The 17,526-nt window shown below is 39.2% G+C and overlaps 1 protein-coding gene across 9 annotated transcripts in view; it reads left to right on the top strand.

Moving 5' to 3' along the window:
• Positions 1-17,526, top strand: part of tenm2a (teneurin transmembrane protein 2a) — a 2,964,155-nt gene that overhangs the window by 1,524,599 nt on the left and 1,422,030 nt on the right. The window lies entirely within an intron of this gene.

Below are 17,526 nucleotides of genomic sequence, written 5' to 3'. Positions count from 1 at the left end.
CTAGCAGAAAAGACAGTGGAACATCAATGGCAGGTATTCTTGGGAATAATGCACAAGGTGCAAAATCAGTTCATCCCCCAGAGAAGGAAGGATTCAAAGGGGGGAAAGGGGCCACAGTGGTTGACAAAGGAAGTCAGAGATTGCATAGCATTAAAAAAAAGGAAATATGACAGAGCTAAGGTGAGTGGGAGGACAGATGATTGGGAAGTTTTTAAGGAACAATAGAACTTAAATAAAAAGACAATACGGGGAGAAAAAATGAGGTACGAACGCAAGCTAGCCAGGAATATAAAGGAAGATAGCAAAAGCTTTTTTAGGTATGTGAAGAGAAAGAAGATAGTTAAGAACAATGTTGGGCCCTTGAAGAATGAATTGGGTGAAATTGTTATGGGAAACAGAGAAATGGCAGAAGAATTTAATGAGTACTTTAGATCTGTTTTCACTAAGGAAGACACAAGCAATCTCCCAGATGTATGGATGGGCCAAGGACATAGGGTAACAGAGGAAATGAAACAGATTGACATTCAGAAGGAAACGGTGATGAGAAGACTGATGGGACTGAAGGCTGACAAATCCCCAGGTCCAGATGGTCTGCACCTGTGGTGAACTACATATACCTGTCTGGACTGCTCCTGTGGCTCCTCCCACAGACCCCTGTATAAAGGCGACTGAGGCCTGTTGCCCAGCCTCATTCCCCAGGATGTAGTGTTGTTCATTCTTCCAGTCAATAAAAGCCAATAACTCGCTTCTTACGTCTCAGAGTGAGTTATTGATGGTGCATCAGCACCCTAGGGTACTAAAGGAGGTTGCCCTGGAAATTGCGGATGCACTGGTAATCATTTTCCAATGTTCCTTAGATTCAGGATCAGTTCCTGAGGATTGGAAAATGGCTAATGTTATCCCACTTTTTAAGAAAGGAGGGAGGGAGAAAACAGAGAACTATCGACCTGTCAGCCTGACATCGGTGGTGGGAAAGATGCTAGAGTCCATTATTAAGGATGAAATAGTGGCATATCTAGACAGCAGTGATAGGATTGGGCCGAGCCAGCATGGATTTACCAAGGGTAAATCATGCTTGACTAATCTGTTGGAGTTTTTCGAGTATGTAACCAGGAAGTTAGACGGGGGAGATCCAGTGGATGTAGTGTACCTCGATTTTCAGAAGGCATTTGATAAGGTCCCACATAGAAGATTGGTGGGTAAAATCAAAGCTCAGGGCATTGGGGGGAAGGCATTGACATGGATAGAAAACTGGTTGGCAGATAGAAAGCAAAGGGTAGCAGTGAATGGGTGTTTCTCGGAATGGGGGCTGGTGACTAGTGGGATGCCACAGGGCTTGGTATTGGGACCACAGCTGTTTACCATTTACATTAACGATTTGGATGAAGGCATAGAAAATAACATCAGCAAATTTGCTGATGATACTAAGCTGGGTGGCAGTGTGACATGTGATGAGGATGTTAGGAGAATTCAGGGTGACTTGGATAGGCTGGGTGAGTGGGCAGATACTTGGCAGATGGCGTTTAATGTGAATAAGTGTGAGGTTATCCACTTTGGGAGTAAGAACAGGAAGGCAGATTATTATCTGAACGGTGTAGAGTTGGGTAAGGGAGAAATACAAAGAGATCTCGGAGTCATTGTTCATCAGTCACTGAAGGTGAATGAGCAAGTGCAGCAGGCAGTGAAGAAGGCTAATGGAATGTTGGCCTTTATTACAAAGGGAATTGAGTACAAGAGCAAGGAAATCCTCTTGCATTTGTACAGAGCCCTGGTGAGACCACACCTGGAGTATTGTGTACAGTTTTGGTCTCCAGGGTTAAGGAAGGACATCCTGGCTGTAGAGGAAGTGCAGCGTAGATTCACGAGGTTAATTCCTGGGATGTCTGGACTGTCTTACACAGAGAGGTTAGAGAGACTGGGCTTGTACACACTGGAATTAAGGAGCTTGAGAGGGGATCTGATTGAAACATATAAGATTATTAAGGGATTGGACAAGATAGAGGCAGGAAATATGTTCCAGATGCTGGGAGAGTCCAGTACCAGAGGGCATGGTTTGAGAATAAGGGGTAGGTCATTTAGGACAGAGTTAAGGAAAAACTTCTTCTCCCAGAGAGTTGTGGGGGTCTGGAATGCACTGCCTCGGAAGGTAGTGGAGGCCAATTCTCTGGATGCTTTCAAGAAGGAGCTAGATAGGTATCTTATGGATAGGGGAATCAAGGGATATGGGGACAAGGCAGGAACCGGGTATTGATAGTAATTGATCAGCCATGATCTCAAAATGGCGGTGCAGGCTTGAAGGGCCGAATGGTCTACTTCTGCACCTGTTGTCTATTGTCTAAACCACTCATTTTCGATGAACAGGTCATTGGAAAAATGGAGATGAGAAACGCCTGCCTCAAGCAGATACAAAATTTGTACTGTTATTATTAGTTATTTCATATATTAATTAATTTTTATTTGATTTTATTCAGTGGTATGGACACCTAGGACAATGAAATCAAGAAAGAATTGTCTGCAATCTATAAAATGAAATGGGAATACTATTCTCTAATCCAGATACAATATTTTGACAAATGCTGATGTATGATTGCTGCTGGAGATTATCTGTCCATCCAAGAGCATGTTGGAAACTACTTGGAGTTCAATCAGTCTGATGAAAAGGCAGGATGTACACCGAGTGGCCACTTTATTAGGTATACCACTACACCTGGTTGTGAATGCAAATATTTAATCAGCCAATCATGCAGCAGCAATTCAGTGCATAAAAGAATGCAGACATTGTCAAGAGACTCCATTGTTGTTCAGAATGGGGAAGAAATGTGATCTAAGTGACTTTGACCATGGAATGATTGTTGGTGCCAGGTGGGGTGTTTTGATTATAGCATAATCTGCTGAGCTCCTGAGATCTTCACCCACAGCAGTCTCTAGAGGTTTCAGAGAATGGTGAAAAAAACATCCAGTGAGCAGCAGTTCAGTGGGTAAAAATGCCTTGTTCATAAGAGAGGTCGGAGCAGGATGGTTAGACTGTTTTAAGCTGACAGGAAGGCTTCAGTAACTCAAATAACCACACTTTACAACAGTGGCATGCAACTCTGAACATGCAATACATCGGATCTTGAAGTGGATGGGATACAACAACAGAAGACCACGAATATACACTCAGTGGCCACTTTATTAAGTATAGGAGGTACATAATCAAATAACAACTGAATGCATGAGATTTAGCATGGTAGTAAGGTAAAGCTTGAAGAGAATCAAGCAAAACTGCAGTGCCTCCAAGTGCAAAAGTTAGTGCTGTATGAGGATCCATTTTCTTCAGCGCAGATGACATACTTGCCTCTAGGACTGTTGCATATAAAGGGTATGCTCAATTGTAATTTGTTTAAGGAGCATTTTAATGAATACATTCATGACAAATGTGAAGAATGGAAGTTTTAGCAAATACAGTAATGTAAGACACATTTGAAATCCTTGGGGAAGCCAGCTTAGATGAAGTTAATTTGTGCCAACCTTCAGAATCCCATTACCATCCATCCTTCTTTCCTTGACAGTGTTATCTTAAATTAATAATCAATCACAGTTCATGATTAATCAGTCATAGGTTTTCATAATTGTTGTACCCAGGATCTGGCACATATGATAGGTGGGAGAGATAGTATGCACAAGCAGAATAGAAAACTTCATATTATGTATGTATTTATGCAGGATGTCAGCCAGAAACAAATCCACAGATATCCCTCTCGGGTTGTCACAAGGGGAATAGGGCACACTTGGAATACTTTATTTTCACATTTTGTATTTTCTTTTTGTTCTCTTCGCTTTCCAAAGCTATTTAAGAATAACTTTGTGCTGTCACTTTGCAATCTGTTTCATTTATTATTTGAAGTATTTTTTTCAATTGATATACCAAAGGTCCCTGGGCTCTATCAGAGAAGAAAACAGCTGGAAAAAAATGAGGAAAAGCTATTCATATCTGGAATATTATAAGTTTCTATAATGGCCAGAACTCACTGAACCAGCTGTCCCAACCCACAGTCCAGAGTCATCACCTACGACTTTTCCTCACCCTCCATGACCACACTAATGCAGAATGTATCCAGAGTCCCATGAACAGCATCAAGCTCTGTGGCCATGCAATGAAAAAAAATGCACATTGATACACTCCAGAATGATCAGAAGAATGTTAGTAGTAGTAAGCTTTATGATCCCTCAAGCCCATTCTAACAGTCAACATGATTATGCTTCCTCTGAAGTTGATCTCAAATCCACTTTCTCCCCTTATCATCTTAATCCATGATTCACTATAATCCAAAAATCTATTCATCTCAGCCATGAATGCATACAGTGATTCAACTTCTAATGCAACAAACTGAAAGATTCGCAACACTTTGAAGGGAGATACAAGAGATTTATAGATGTTGAAATTGGGAGCAATATACGAGATGCTGGATGCTGCCTGGACTAGCAAATCCTTCGAGCATCTTGTTTGTTTCCTCTGAGGGAAGCATTCCCATTTGCACCTTTCTATAATTATGCCCCCTTATTATAATTTCCCCACAAGAAGAAACATCTCAATTACGACATCAAGCCCCTTCTCAATATGTTTCAATACAATTATATCTTATTCCTCTAAACGGCCTTGAGTATCGGCCCTATGTGCTCAATCATTCCTTATTGGGTAGCTTGTAGAGACCACTCTCAGCTCTGCTGTCAAATAGACATTTTAAAAATATTAAAGCTCCTTGTTGTCCTTTGATATTCATTCAACATTGAAATCAATTGGGCTTCTGATTTTGGTACAGAATCTAAGAGGCAATTGACCATTCATTGCCAAAGATTATCAGTGCCTGCACTGATGTAGCTACCATTGAAAAAGTTCAGTTTGGATCAAAACAGGTCATTTTGGATCAGGTGATGGCTGATTTGGGTTTATTATTTTTGTAAGATATTTTGTCTCTTAGCCTCATGTAAAGAAAGCCTAAAACTGTATGGCATTATAGACTCTGTTTTAAAGTTTGTGATGAAGGTTATTTTTGAATCATTTCATCAATGCAATTGCAATTCATTTGAAGTTTTTCAAACAATGATATTATGATACCAACAAGGGCAGACTGGAGGTGTAGTGGCATGTGCACCGGACATCAGGGTGAGTGGTCCTGGGTTCGAATCTGTCTGGCTCCTTGCATGATCTCCATCCATGCTGGGTTGCGCATCAAGCTAGCAACTTGCCCTCATGAAAAATAGAAAACAGACAAAGGGTTCTAAGAGTAAACCTAGCAATTATAGGCCTGTCAGTTTGACGTCAGTGGTGGGTAAATTAATGAAAGTGTTCTTAGAGATGGTATATGTAATTATCTGGATAGACAGGGTCTGATTAGGAACAGTCAACATGGATTTGTGTGTGGAAGGTCATGTTTGAAAAATCTTATTGAATGTTTTGAAGAGGTTACGAGGAAAATTGATGAGGGTAAAGCAGTGGATGTTGTCTATATAGACTTCAGTAAAGCCTTTGACAAGGTTCCGCACAAAAGGTTAGTTAGGAAGGTTTATTCATTAGGTATTAATATTGAAATAGTGAAATGGATTCAACAGTGGCTGGATGGGAGATGCCAGAGAGTAGTGGTGGATAACTGTTTGTCAGGTTGGAGGCTGGTGACTAGTGGTGTGCCTCAGGGATCTGTACTGGGTCCAGTGTTGTTTGTCATATACAGTAATGATCTGGATGATGGGGTGGTAAATTGGATTAGTAAGTATGCAGATGATACTAAGGTAGGTGGCGTTGTGGATAATGAAGTAGGTTTTCAAAGTTTGCAGAGAGATTTAGGCCGGTTAGATGAGTGGGCTGAACAATGGCAGATGGAGTTTAATGCTGGTAAGTGTGAGGTGTTACATTTTGGTAGGAATAATCCAAATAGGATATACATGGTAAATGGTAGGGCATTGAAGAATGCAGTAGAACAGAGTGATCTAGGAATAATGGTGCATAGTTCCCTGAATGTGGAATCTCATGTGGATAGGGTGGTGGAGAAAGCTTTTGGTATGTTGGCTTTTATAAATCAGAGCATTGAGTATAGGAGTTGGGATGTAATGTTAAAATTGTACAAGGCATTGTTAAGGCCGAATTTGCAGTATTGTGTACAGTTCTGGTCACCGAATTATAGGAAAGATGGCAACAAAATAGAGAGAGCACAGAGAACATTTACGAGAATGTTACCTGGGTTTCAGCACCTAAGTTACAGGGAAAGATTGATTCTTTATTCTTTGGAGTGTAGAATGTTGAGGGGGGACTTGATAGAGGTATTTAAAATTATGAGGGGGATAGATAGAGTTGATGTGGATAGGTTTTTTTTCCATTGAGAGTAGGGGAGATTCAAACAAGAGGACATGAGTTGAGAGTTAGGGGGCAAAAGTTTAAGGGTAACAAGAGGGGGAATTTCTTTACTCAGAGAGTGGTAGCTGTGTGGAACGAGCTTCCAGTAGAAGTGGTAGAGGCAGGTTCGGTATTGTCATTTAAAGTAAAATTGGATAGGTATATGGACAGGAAAGGAATGGAGGGTTATGGGCTGAGTGCAGGTCAGTGGGACTAGGTGAGAGTAAGCGTTCGGCACGGACTAGAAGGGCCGAGATGGCCTGTTTCCGTGCTGTAATTGTTATATGTTATATATGTAACTGCTAAAGAAATGGAAAGGAGACTATCCAATGTGCCACAAGGCTCAGAGAGGAACAGAAAATGGCAAACTGTCCAATATTGCCAAATAAATTCACATCTAGTTCAGTGTGTTTTAGATTTTATTTTAAATTATTTTTCAGACAACTTGAATTGAATTACATGATTATTCATAAATAACTGAGTTTCATTCACAGACTTTTTGAAGGGGAGTGTCCCATTCTCGTATGTTAATGAAAGAAAATCCCTTTCTTGGAGAGATGGGGGCAATTAACTTGAAAATAAATATGAAGAGTTATTTTAATAAAACTGGGGGGATGTTCTGGACAATGGAAGCTGCACTCAAAATATACAATTGAAGAAAATTTGGTTTTAGTACAGATTAGACACAATTTTCACATATATTGAGGCTCCACACACACACACAACGAATATTTGAAATGTACTGCATCACACATGGCTGAGGGTGGTCCAGGGATTGAGTGAGAAGGTACATTATTTATTAGAGATGTATTATTTATAAATAATGCATCATTATTATTTATATGGTATCCTTGTTCTTGATCTAGAATATTTACTCTCTTGGCAGCTCCAGTAAAGTGCAGTTGTACTGTGCTCGTTCTTTTTAGATAAAGACTTCAGAGAATTTTTAGAAATAATTGCCAAAAGAGTCTCATTAAGTGCCCTAGAAAGTCTGATGATGTGGTTTAGAAATCCTCTTCAAAACTCAATTAGCAGAGGAACTGAAATAGTCTTGTAAGTAGTCTTTGACAAACTTGGCTGCAATGATTAATTTACACCCAATCAGATGGTCATTATTAGACTGAGTGTCAGCCTCCAAAATGCTGTGTAACTTTTTAATATGAGCACCAACAGTCAACCTTAGTGACACAGTCTTCTTGTATAGTCTTCACTGGTTTTTCACCAGCTCTTTAGCTTTGTGGTAGCACAATGCTTTACAGCACCAACTGTAAGATCAGGGTTCTATTCCTGCCACTGTCTGTAAGGAGTTTGTGCATTCTTCTCATGACCACGTGGCTTTCCTCTGGGTACTCCAGTTTCCTCACAAATTCCAAAGACAGACACTAAGTGTTAGTGAACTGTGAACATGCTGTGTTGGTATTGGAAGTGTGAACATGCTACATTGGTATTGGCAATGTGGCGACACTTGTAGCCTGCTCAGGCTCGCAGGGTTGAACAGCCACCCATCGGACCTGGTGTGCATGTAGATGTCTTCTCTCGATATCCCAAACGCATGCTTCAATAGCATAGAGAAGAAGATGCCAAATAATGTTGGGGCCAACACACATCCTTGTTTGATTCCACTATGAAGAGTGAAGGTTTCTGATGAGTTGCCATCATACGGAACAGTAGCCCTCATGTGTGAACATGCTATGTTCCTATTGGAAGTGTGAACGTGCTATGTTCCTACTGGAAGTGTGAACATGCTATGTTCCTATTGGAAGTGTGAACATGCTATGTTCCTACTGGAAGTGTGAACATGCTATGTTCCTATTGGAAGTGTGAACATGCTATGTTCCTACTGGAAGTGTGAACATGCTATGTTCCTATTGGAAGTGTGAACATGCTATGTTCCTACTGGAAGTGTGAACATGCTATGTTCCTATTGGAAGTGTGAATATGCTATGTTGGTATTGGAAGTGTGGCAACACTTGCAGCCTGCCCAGCAAAATCATCACTGACTTCGAAGTTCAAAAAGTCAAAGTAAATTTATTATCAAACTACATATATGTCACTATATATAACCCTGAAATCAATTTTCCTGTGGGCATACTTAATAAATCTATAGAATAATAACCAAAACAGAATCAATGAAAGATTGCCCAATCAGGGTGTACAGCCAGAGTTCAGAAGAAAACAAACTGTGCAAGTATGAAAAGAAGAAATAATAATAAGAAAAAGTAAGCAATAAATATCAGGAACATGAGATGAAGAGTCCTTGAAAGTGAGTCCATTGCTTGTTGGAACATTTCAATGATGGGGCAAGTGAAGTTGAGTGAAGTTATTCCTTTTGTTTCTACAGCCTGATGGCTGGGGCATAATAACTGTTCCAAAATCTGGTGGTATGAGTCTTGAGATACTTGTACCTTCCTCCTGATGGCAGCAGTCAGAAGAGAGCATGTCTTGGGTGGTGGGGGGGTTCCCTGATGCTGGATGCTGCTTTCCAGTGACAGCATTTCATGTAGATGTGCTCAATGGTTTGGTTTGGCTTATCTCGTGATGGATTGGGCTGTGTCCAGTACTTTTTGTAGGACTTTTTGTTTAAGGGTATTGGTGTTCCATACCAGGCTCTGTTCAACCAGTCGAAATACTCTCCATTACACATATGTAGAAGTTGGTCAAAGTTTTGCACATCATGCCAAATCTCCACAAACTCCTAAGGAAGTAGTGGCACTACCATGCTTTCTTTGTTATTGCACTTACATGCTGGGTGGACAGATCCTCTGAAATAATAACACCTCAAAATTAAAGTTGCTAACCCTCTCCACTTCTGATCCTCCGATGAGGCCTGGTTCATGGACCTTAGGTTTCCTTCTCCTAAAGTCTATAATCAGCTCCTTGGTCTTGTTGACGTTGAGTAAGAAGTTATTTTTATGACACTACACAGCCAAATTTTCAATCTCCCTCCCATATGCTTTTGTTTCAGCTTATGACAGTGATTTGATGCTAACAACACATTTCAGTGGATGCTTCAATGTGTTGTGTTTTGATGTACATGTGACAAATAAATCTAATCTTTATCTTTTACCTTATTGGCAGTAAATTTGGACCAAACTGAAATTGTAATTTGGTACACTATTTCCATGAAGGAAAACTGCTAACCACCCAATTCCACCCCACCCACCCCAACAGTGCTTAGAGACTAAGCACTGGCTAATCCTTAGACAGACAGTAATGAACAGAGTCGTGAGAAATGAGAGATTAGCAAAATAAAAACTTGGCCCAGAAATCGTAATATGCCAAAAAAAATAGTAATTCTTTATGACTCCAATTGGTTCTGTGCTAGAATCCAAGCTTTGGATATTTTTTAACACATACTCTGTGAAAGAACAAGGTTTACACTTGTACATGATGGAGATTGTGGAGAAGATATGTTTGCAAATGGTTTAAGGTGAACATATTCCAGTTGGACAGAAGTGATATCGCCAGTTATAGCAGCCGTTCAGAAAGAGGAGGGCCATGTTGAGGTCAGCCGCAGGGTTTTGTGCTACAAAATGTGATTGAGAAGTTAGGTGCTTAGCAATCAGAACTGAAGTTTACGAAAGTGAGTGATTAAGTACCTGACTTCTCAATCACATTTCGTAAACTTCAGTTCTGAATGCTATTTGTTTACTTTTATTGTTTGCGTGGTTTGTTTCTGTTTCTCTGCATGTTGGGTGTTGGATGGGCTCATTTCTTAAACGGGTTCTATTGGATTTTGTTGGTTTGTGGCTGCCTGTAAGGAGGTGAATCTCAAGGCTGTATAAAGTGTACAGACTTCGATAATAGCTGTACTTTGAATTTTGTTTGTGGGGATCCCACCTGTGTTGTTCAGGATCGAGGAGATGCATGGATCGTCAGGGAAATAATCAAGGATGAGAAGCTCGGAATGAGGGCCGTACTGCAGTTTGGTGCAGCCGCTGCAAGGGCTCTGTGGGGATGGGCCACAGTGTAAGGTTCTTCCACTGCTGAATAGCGGAGGAGAGTGGATACGCAACTTAAATCACCACAAATCCAAACAAATTCTACAATCTACAGACTCACTTACAAGAACGCTTTACTTGTTATCAATATTATATTTTTATTTGCACAGTTTGTCTCCTTTTGTACATTGGTTGTTTGTCAGTTTTTGTCTGAAAATGTTTTTGGTGAAATTGTGTTGTATTGTTTCCTTTTCCTGTAAATATTTGCAAGAAAATGAATCTCAAGGATGTACATTGCAACATACACATACTTTGATAATAAATTTACTTTGAACTTTGAACTTTATAGACTAGGTTTTCCTGAAATATTTATTTACCTACCATATAGTGTTGAACATGCAATGTTCCACAGTAGGTTTACAGTGGCTCTCCATTCAGCCTTGGACAACAGCAATACTTACATTAGGCTGTTGTTTATTAATCACAGCTCAGTGTTCAGCACAATCATACCCTTAGTCCTAATCAACAAACTCCAAAACCTGGGCCCCTGTACCTCCTTCTGCAACTGGATCCTTGACTTTCTCATCGGAAGAACATAGCCTGTGTGGATTGGAAACTTCATCTCCTCCTCGCTGACAATCAACAGTGGTGCACATCAAGGATGCGTGCTCTACTGCTCTACTCTCCATACACCCACGATAGTGTGGCTCGGCACATCTCAAATGCCATCTATAAATTTGCCAATGACAAAACTATAGTTGGCAGAATTTCAGATATAGATGAAGAGCTGTACATGAGTGAGATGGATCAGCTGGTTGAGTGGTATAGCAGCAATAATCTTGCACTCCTGTCAGTAAGGCCAAGGAATTGATTGTGGATTTCAGGAAGAGGAAATCCCTGATCAAGGGTTTAAAGTGGAAAGGGGGAGCAGTTTCAAGTTCCTGGGTATCAATATCTCTGAAGGTCTATCCTGAGCCCAACATAATAACAAAATTAAAAAGAAGGCATGACAATAGCTATTTTTCATTAGGCATTTGAGGAGAATTGTAATGTCACCAAAGACACTCACAAGTTTCTACAGCTGTTGCATGGAGACCATTTTAACAAGTTGTATCACTATCTGATATAGAGGGGGCCACTGCACAGGATTGGAAAAATCGGCAGAAAGTTGTAAACGCAGGTCGCTCCATCATGGGGATTAGCTTCCCCAGCATCCAGGAGACCTTCAAATGGTGATGCCTCAAAAAGGTGACATCCATCATGAAGGACCCCCATCACCCAAAACTTGCCCTCTTCTTATTGCTACCATCAAGGAGGATGTTCAGGAGCCTGAAGACACACACTTACCGATTCAGGAACAGCTTCTTCCCCTCTGCCATCAGATTTCTGAACACTACCTCAATATTGGTTTTCCTCTCTTGGTGCATTTATTTAATCTTCTTTTTTAATGTATACTTCTTACTGCATGTAATTTAGCTTTTATTATTATGTATTACAATGTAATACAGATTACATTGCCTCAAAACAACAAATTTCACAACATATTAAAACAGATTCTGATTTTGACATTCCTCAAAATCTCTGGCTCATGACTCAAAGTAGAGTAAGAACATTGAAGACTCTATTGAGAATTTTGAACCCATGCAATGATGCACACCAAAGCACCGTTAAGCAACAGAAGGAGCACACCATCCAGCAAACAGCTTTTCAAGTCTTGAGCCTGCTGCCTATCTGTGGCAGGGTCTATGGTTCTCATGCTGGTCTCATTTTCCAGCTTAGAGCCAAGAAAATCCATGGACTGAAAACCTCGCCCTCAATCCAGGGGGGCTGCCTCAGAAATGAACTTCATTCAGATGATTATCTGTGATTGTCATCAAAAATTGTGAGGAATATAATTAGGTTCTATAGTTCCTTTTGGAATTTAATTCCCAATTAATTTCCATAGGTTTGTATGAGGGATATCAATTAACATTCATGGATTCTTTCATAATATTATTTAAATTTTCCCCAATAAACAAAGCCAGATTTTGCTGGCAGCTGCCTCTGTTTGCACTTATTTATGCCACAATTGTGCTCCACTCTCTAAATTCTGAATGTTAGAGTTAAACAAATTCCAAATATCATCAATAAACTTCTAAGAAAATGATCTATTATGCAAGGTGTTCTTCATTGCATTTTTAACCCATAATTGCTTGTTGAGCTTATTCAGAAAGGAAAATCAGCTGACAGCAAGGGTGATTTGGAATGAAGTCAAATTAAATAATTTACTCTGTCTTTGATGTTTACATTGCATTGAAAAGGGGCATTGTTGTCATATTAATAAGTGAAATAGGCTGGGTAAATCTGCTTAGAAAGCACTGCTGACTGTGATGTTTATTACTGGAATTGCTTTATGGTGCAACGCAATAATATCTAGTACATGATGAAGCTGAAGTTCTTTAGCTTTTCATTCCAGTATAAAATATGTTTGATGGAAGATTAGATGGAATAGTTGTCTGGACTGCTCTCTTCTTATCTGCCTTGAAATCTATGTCAGGCTGGTAGGATGGAAGTTTTAACTGCATGTTCATAATGATCCCATGTAACATATGGACCATCCTATGTACCATTTCCTTCCTATCCCTAATGTAGGGGAATCCAATAAAGAAAAGGTTGGAGGCTAATTGACAAAGTTTTAAACAGAACACGAAAGTACTGAATAGGGAAAGGCTCTTTGACCCACAAATAGTACTCTGAAAAGAGTGCATATTGCATACTTTTTCAATAACAGTTCAAAATAATAGAGTAAATTGAGTCACTGAAGAGTAATCATCAACCTACAGTAAATCAAGTGTTTAAAAAATATATTTGATGATCAACATTGATTGTTTTAATGTGAAAACAATATTTAACTGCAAAGCAAAACCTCCTGAGATAAACCAATGATCTGATATCTGTAGGGAGCATACTGCTCATTAATGTTGGGTGACAAGATATGAACTTCATTGTAAAGATATTTTAACTTTAGTTTTGGCTTGCAGACTTGTTTAACCTTTGTTAAAATCAGAGAGCCACTGTTTAGGCAATTAAACTTGATGTGTTGGTTAGGTTGGGAAACTTATAAAAGCAAGTGATTGTATTCCCATAACACATTACTGTTGCTGAACTGTGCTAGCACAGAATTTCATTTTGAATTTGTTCATTCTTTAATTTATTTTGTTTAACTTGGTGATTTGTTCTTTCAAAAACATAAAGCTTATTACATACATGACAATGTCTCCTTAAAAATTAGAGGAAAAAAATGGGCTGAGATGATCAGACAAATTTATTATTTTAGTTTGAATCAGCCTCCTCTTCCTGTTATTTCCTCCCATTCCTTTAGCCTAATACAGTTATTCTAATAGCTGAGAAATGTTCAGAACCAGAATAAAATTATCCTTTTATTTTTTATTATTGCTGGAGGAACAAAATGCAATTAAATTTGATGTATGAGTGACTTTTACTTAAAAATATAAGCAGGAGTCAACCTTTGAAACACATAAAGCTACACTTTCTTTTCAATTGCTTGGGTGTTTTTTGCAGAAAATGCTGGCTTTTTTGTGCATAACTGTGGCATTTTCCTGAAAGATTGCCAGCAAATGTTACTTTCTGTGTCTGTGTCAACAGCCTGAACTCTTGACAGGAACTTCAGAGTAAGATCGTACAAAAACCATCACTAAATTTGTCAAAGTTGCTATCTCCTCTTTGATATTCAAACATATTCCGAACTTTGTTTACCTCACCATTATTATCCTAAATGCTGTATTGAACAGAAATTCAATTGACACAGCCTCATGAATGTCATGAGGGCTGGTCAGAGCTTAAGTATTCTGTGGATGTGACTTACTTACCAATGCCCCTTTCCTCCAACACCACCTGTCAGGTATGTGATGAGGTATTTCACTTGCCTGGATGAGTACGACTCCTGTGACATGCAAGAAGCTCAAATCCATCCAGACAACTTGTCTGCAGCAAAAGTTGAAGCATTCACTTCCCCCATTACCAGCTAACTGTAGCTGCTGAATCTATAATCTAAAATTTAGAGTAGCACTTATCAAAATCATTTTGGCAGCACCTTGTATACCTGAATTTTCTGCTGTCTAGAAAGGCAATGTGTTAGGACAAACAAATATAATATCCCTTACAAGTTGCACATGATCCTGATTTTGTAACTTACTGTATTTATTCAGCCATTGAATTTAAGTATGTCATTCTCTACTGCACAGCACTGTGGGAATATTTTCACCACATTAATGGCATAGATTCAAGAAAGTCTGCTCACTACCACCTCTCCAATTTATTTAGGGCTGTGTGACAAATCTGGATGTAGCTCTATGAATGGAAGAATTTATCCCAAGTTTACATCACTCAATCTACATTCTTTGAGAATTATATTAAAAAAACTCATGTGCCACTGTTAATCTACCAACAAATATTTTAAATCTAATTTCCCAAACTACATTTGAGCATCTGTCCTTCCAACCTAGAATATTAACTTTAAGTTTAAAGATTCTCGTAAATGTAAGACTCCATTTTCCCATTTAATTATTCCACTCTGAACCTCAACATAAAATGTTATATATATTTCAATGGTTCAAATTAATATCAGAGAACTTGTACAGTATACAACCTGAAATTCTTACTCTTCACAGACATCCATGAAACAGGAAAAGCCCAAAGAATGAATGACAGAAACATCAGAACACCAAATCCCACCCCTCCCATGCACAAGCAGGAGCAAAAACATCAACACTTCTCTGACATGCACCAGTAAAAGCACTGACCATTCCTCCCCCACACCATGCAAGCCCCCAAAGAGACATTGATTGAAAGTCCCATCATAGTATTATAATTCTTCCCACACAATAAGGTCTCTAACTAACACACACCTCAGTGTCACAATGAGGTCTAAAGTATATAGTTGATTCCATGTATGATTTCTCCACAAATTTACACAGTGGCCATTTTATTAGCAACCTCCTATACCCAATAAAGTGACCTCTGAGTGCATGTTCTTTGTCGTCTGCTGTTGTAGCCCATCCACTTCAAGGTTCGATGTATTGTGCATTCTGAGATGACCTTTGGCACACCACTGTTGTAATGTGTGGTTATACAGTTTCTATTACCTTACCGTCAGCTTGAATTAGTCTGGCCATTCTCGTCTGACTTCTCTCATTAACAGGGCATTTTCACCCACGGAACTACCACTCATTGGCTATATTTTTTTGGGGTTTTTGCTCTATTCTCTGTGAACACTAGAGACTGTTGTGCATGAAAATCTCTGGAGATCAGCAGTTTCTGAGATACTCAAACCATCCCATCTGGCACTTTCAATTATTCCATGGTCATGTTTTTTCTCCATTCTGATATTTGTCCTCAATAACAACGGAACCTCTTGGCCATGTCTGCATGCTTTTATGCATTGAGCTGCTGCCACATGATTGGCTGATTAGATAATTGCAGTTACAAGCAGATGAAAAGGTGTACCTAATCAAGTGATCACTAAGTATATAATCATGTTGCACAGATAGATCCTTGTGGAACTTTCAATAGTGAATCTTATTGTCATCATACTTCCCTTGGCTCAGTGATAGCATTCTTTCTTGCTTCACATAAGTCCAAATCTTCAAGTTTATTTATTGCCTTTTTTCAGTACAAGAGTGTAAAGAAAAATGAAATTTTTGTTACTTGGGATACAATGCAGGATAAAAACACATTAAGCAAAAATAACACATTTATGACACAATAAGATAAATATAAAAGCAATCCAATAAAACACAATGTAAAAATAACAGTTATACACATAGACTGATTGTATGTACTATATAAAGAGACACTAGGTGATGTGCATGTAGTGTTGGTAGTGAGGGGTGGTGGGGTGTGTTAATGGGTGGAGGTGTTGTTCAGCCCGATGACATGGGCTAAGTAACTATTTTTGAGTGTAGTGGTCCAGGCATAGAGGCTGCGTAGCTTCTTCCCTGATGGGAGTGGAACAAACAGTCCATAATCAGGGTGGGTTGGATCCATCATGATATTGGTGGCATTTTCCTGTTTATACCTTTCTGTTTATATATCCTTGATGGTGGGTAGGCTGGTGCCAATAATATAGCTTTAACTACCTGTTGTAGAGCACATACCGTAGATGTCGGATTATAAGCCGCTACTTTTTTCCCACATTTTGAACAGCTTTGAACACTGCGGCCTTTACTACGGTGCGGCTAATGCATGATTTTTTTTCATGCCACCAAAAACATTTTGCCTCGTAACAGTAGACCAATAAAATTGATGAGTAGTTCACAGAGGTCCAATGAAATTGTACGATAAATCAAGCGCACTTTCACAATTAAATTATTGTAAATCAGTCATTTGTACTCACCCTCATCAACATGGAAAACACTCGAAGAAAAGCATTGTGCTGCCTTTATGGCAGTTATTTAGTTTATAATATTTTCGCTTAGTAATTCATTTGTTAGTAATTTCTAGTTAAAGTTAGAAGTGTTTTAACTATATTTGTTTTCTGTACTACATCCCGGGATGCTATGACGTCACACCCGGTTTCGCCGTGTCTTGTGGGAAATACCGGTTTGCGATAAACGGGAAGGTGGGGGCGAGCGGCATTAGATCTGAGCGAACGCTGCTTTTAAGTTAAAGGCGATCAATAACTTTTCCTGGTAGGCTGCAGTATATATATTTTTTACCAGTCGTTAGGAGATATTGGAATGTTGTTCAGTAAAAAAGTATACGCAACGTAATTTGTGTGTTACCGATATGTATGTAAATTTAAAAGTAGCCGCGTTACAGGCACGGTTTGAAAAAAAGCATTTGCAATATGTATTTGTTTATGTTACCATATGGATTTAATTAAAAGTTAAAAAATCCTCACGTGTAATATCTTTCTGTGTAAATATCTCATATTACAACGTGGGACACCTGCGGCCGAAAATCCGGTGCGGCCTAAAATCCGGTGCGGCTTGTACAAGTACAAAATTGATTTTCTTTCTAAAATTAGAGCCAGCGGCTTTTAATCAGGTGCGCTCTGTAGTGCGAAATCTACGGTAATCTGTAGGCTGCTATTTCAATGTAACGCTGAAAGAGATTAATTGTGCCGTCTTCCCCAGAGATTTTAAATCGTGAACCAACAAATATTGAAAATCACCCTGGAACTCTGATCATATTTAACTCTCAAGCACCATCAAC

This window comes from Hemitrygon akajei, chromosome 15 (assembly GCF_048418815.1).
Source record: "Hemitrygon akajei chromosome 15, sHemAka1.3, whole genome shotgun sequence".
Lineage (NCBI taxonomy): Eukaryota > Metazoa > Chordata > Chondrichthyes > Myliobatiformes > Dasyatidae > Hemitrygon > Hemitrygon akajei.
The sequence above is the reverse complement of the archived record's forward strand: the minus strand, read 5'-3'. Positions and strand labels throughout refer to the sequence as shown.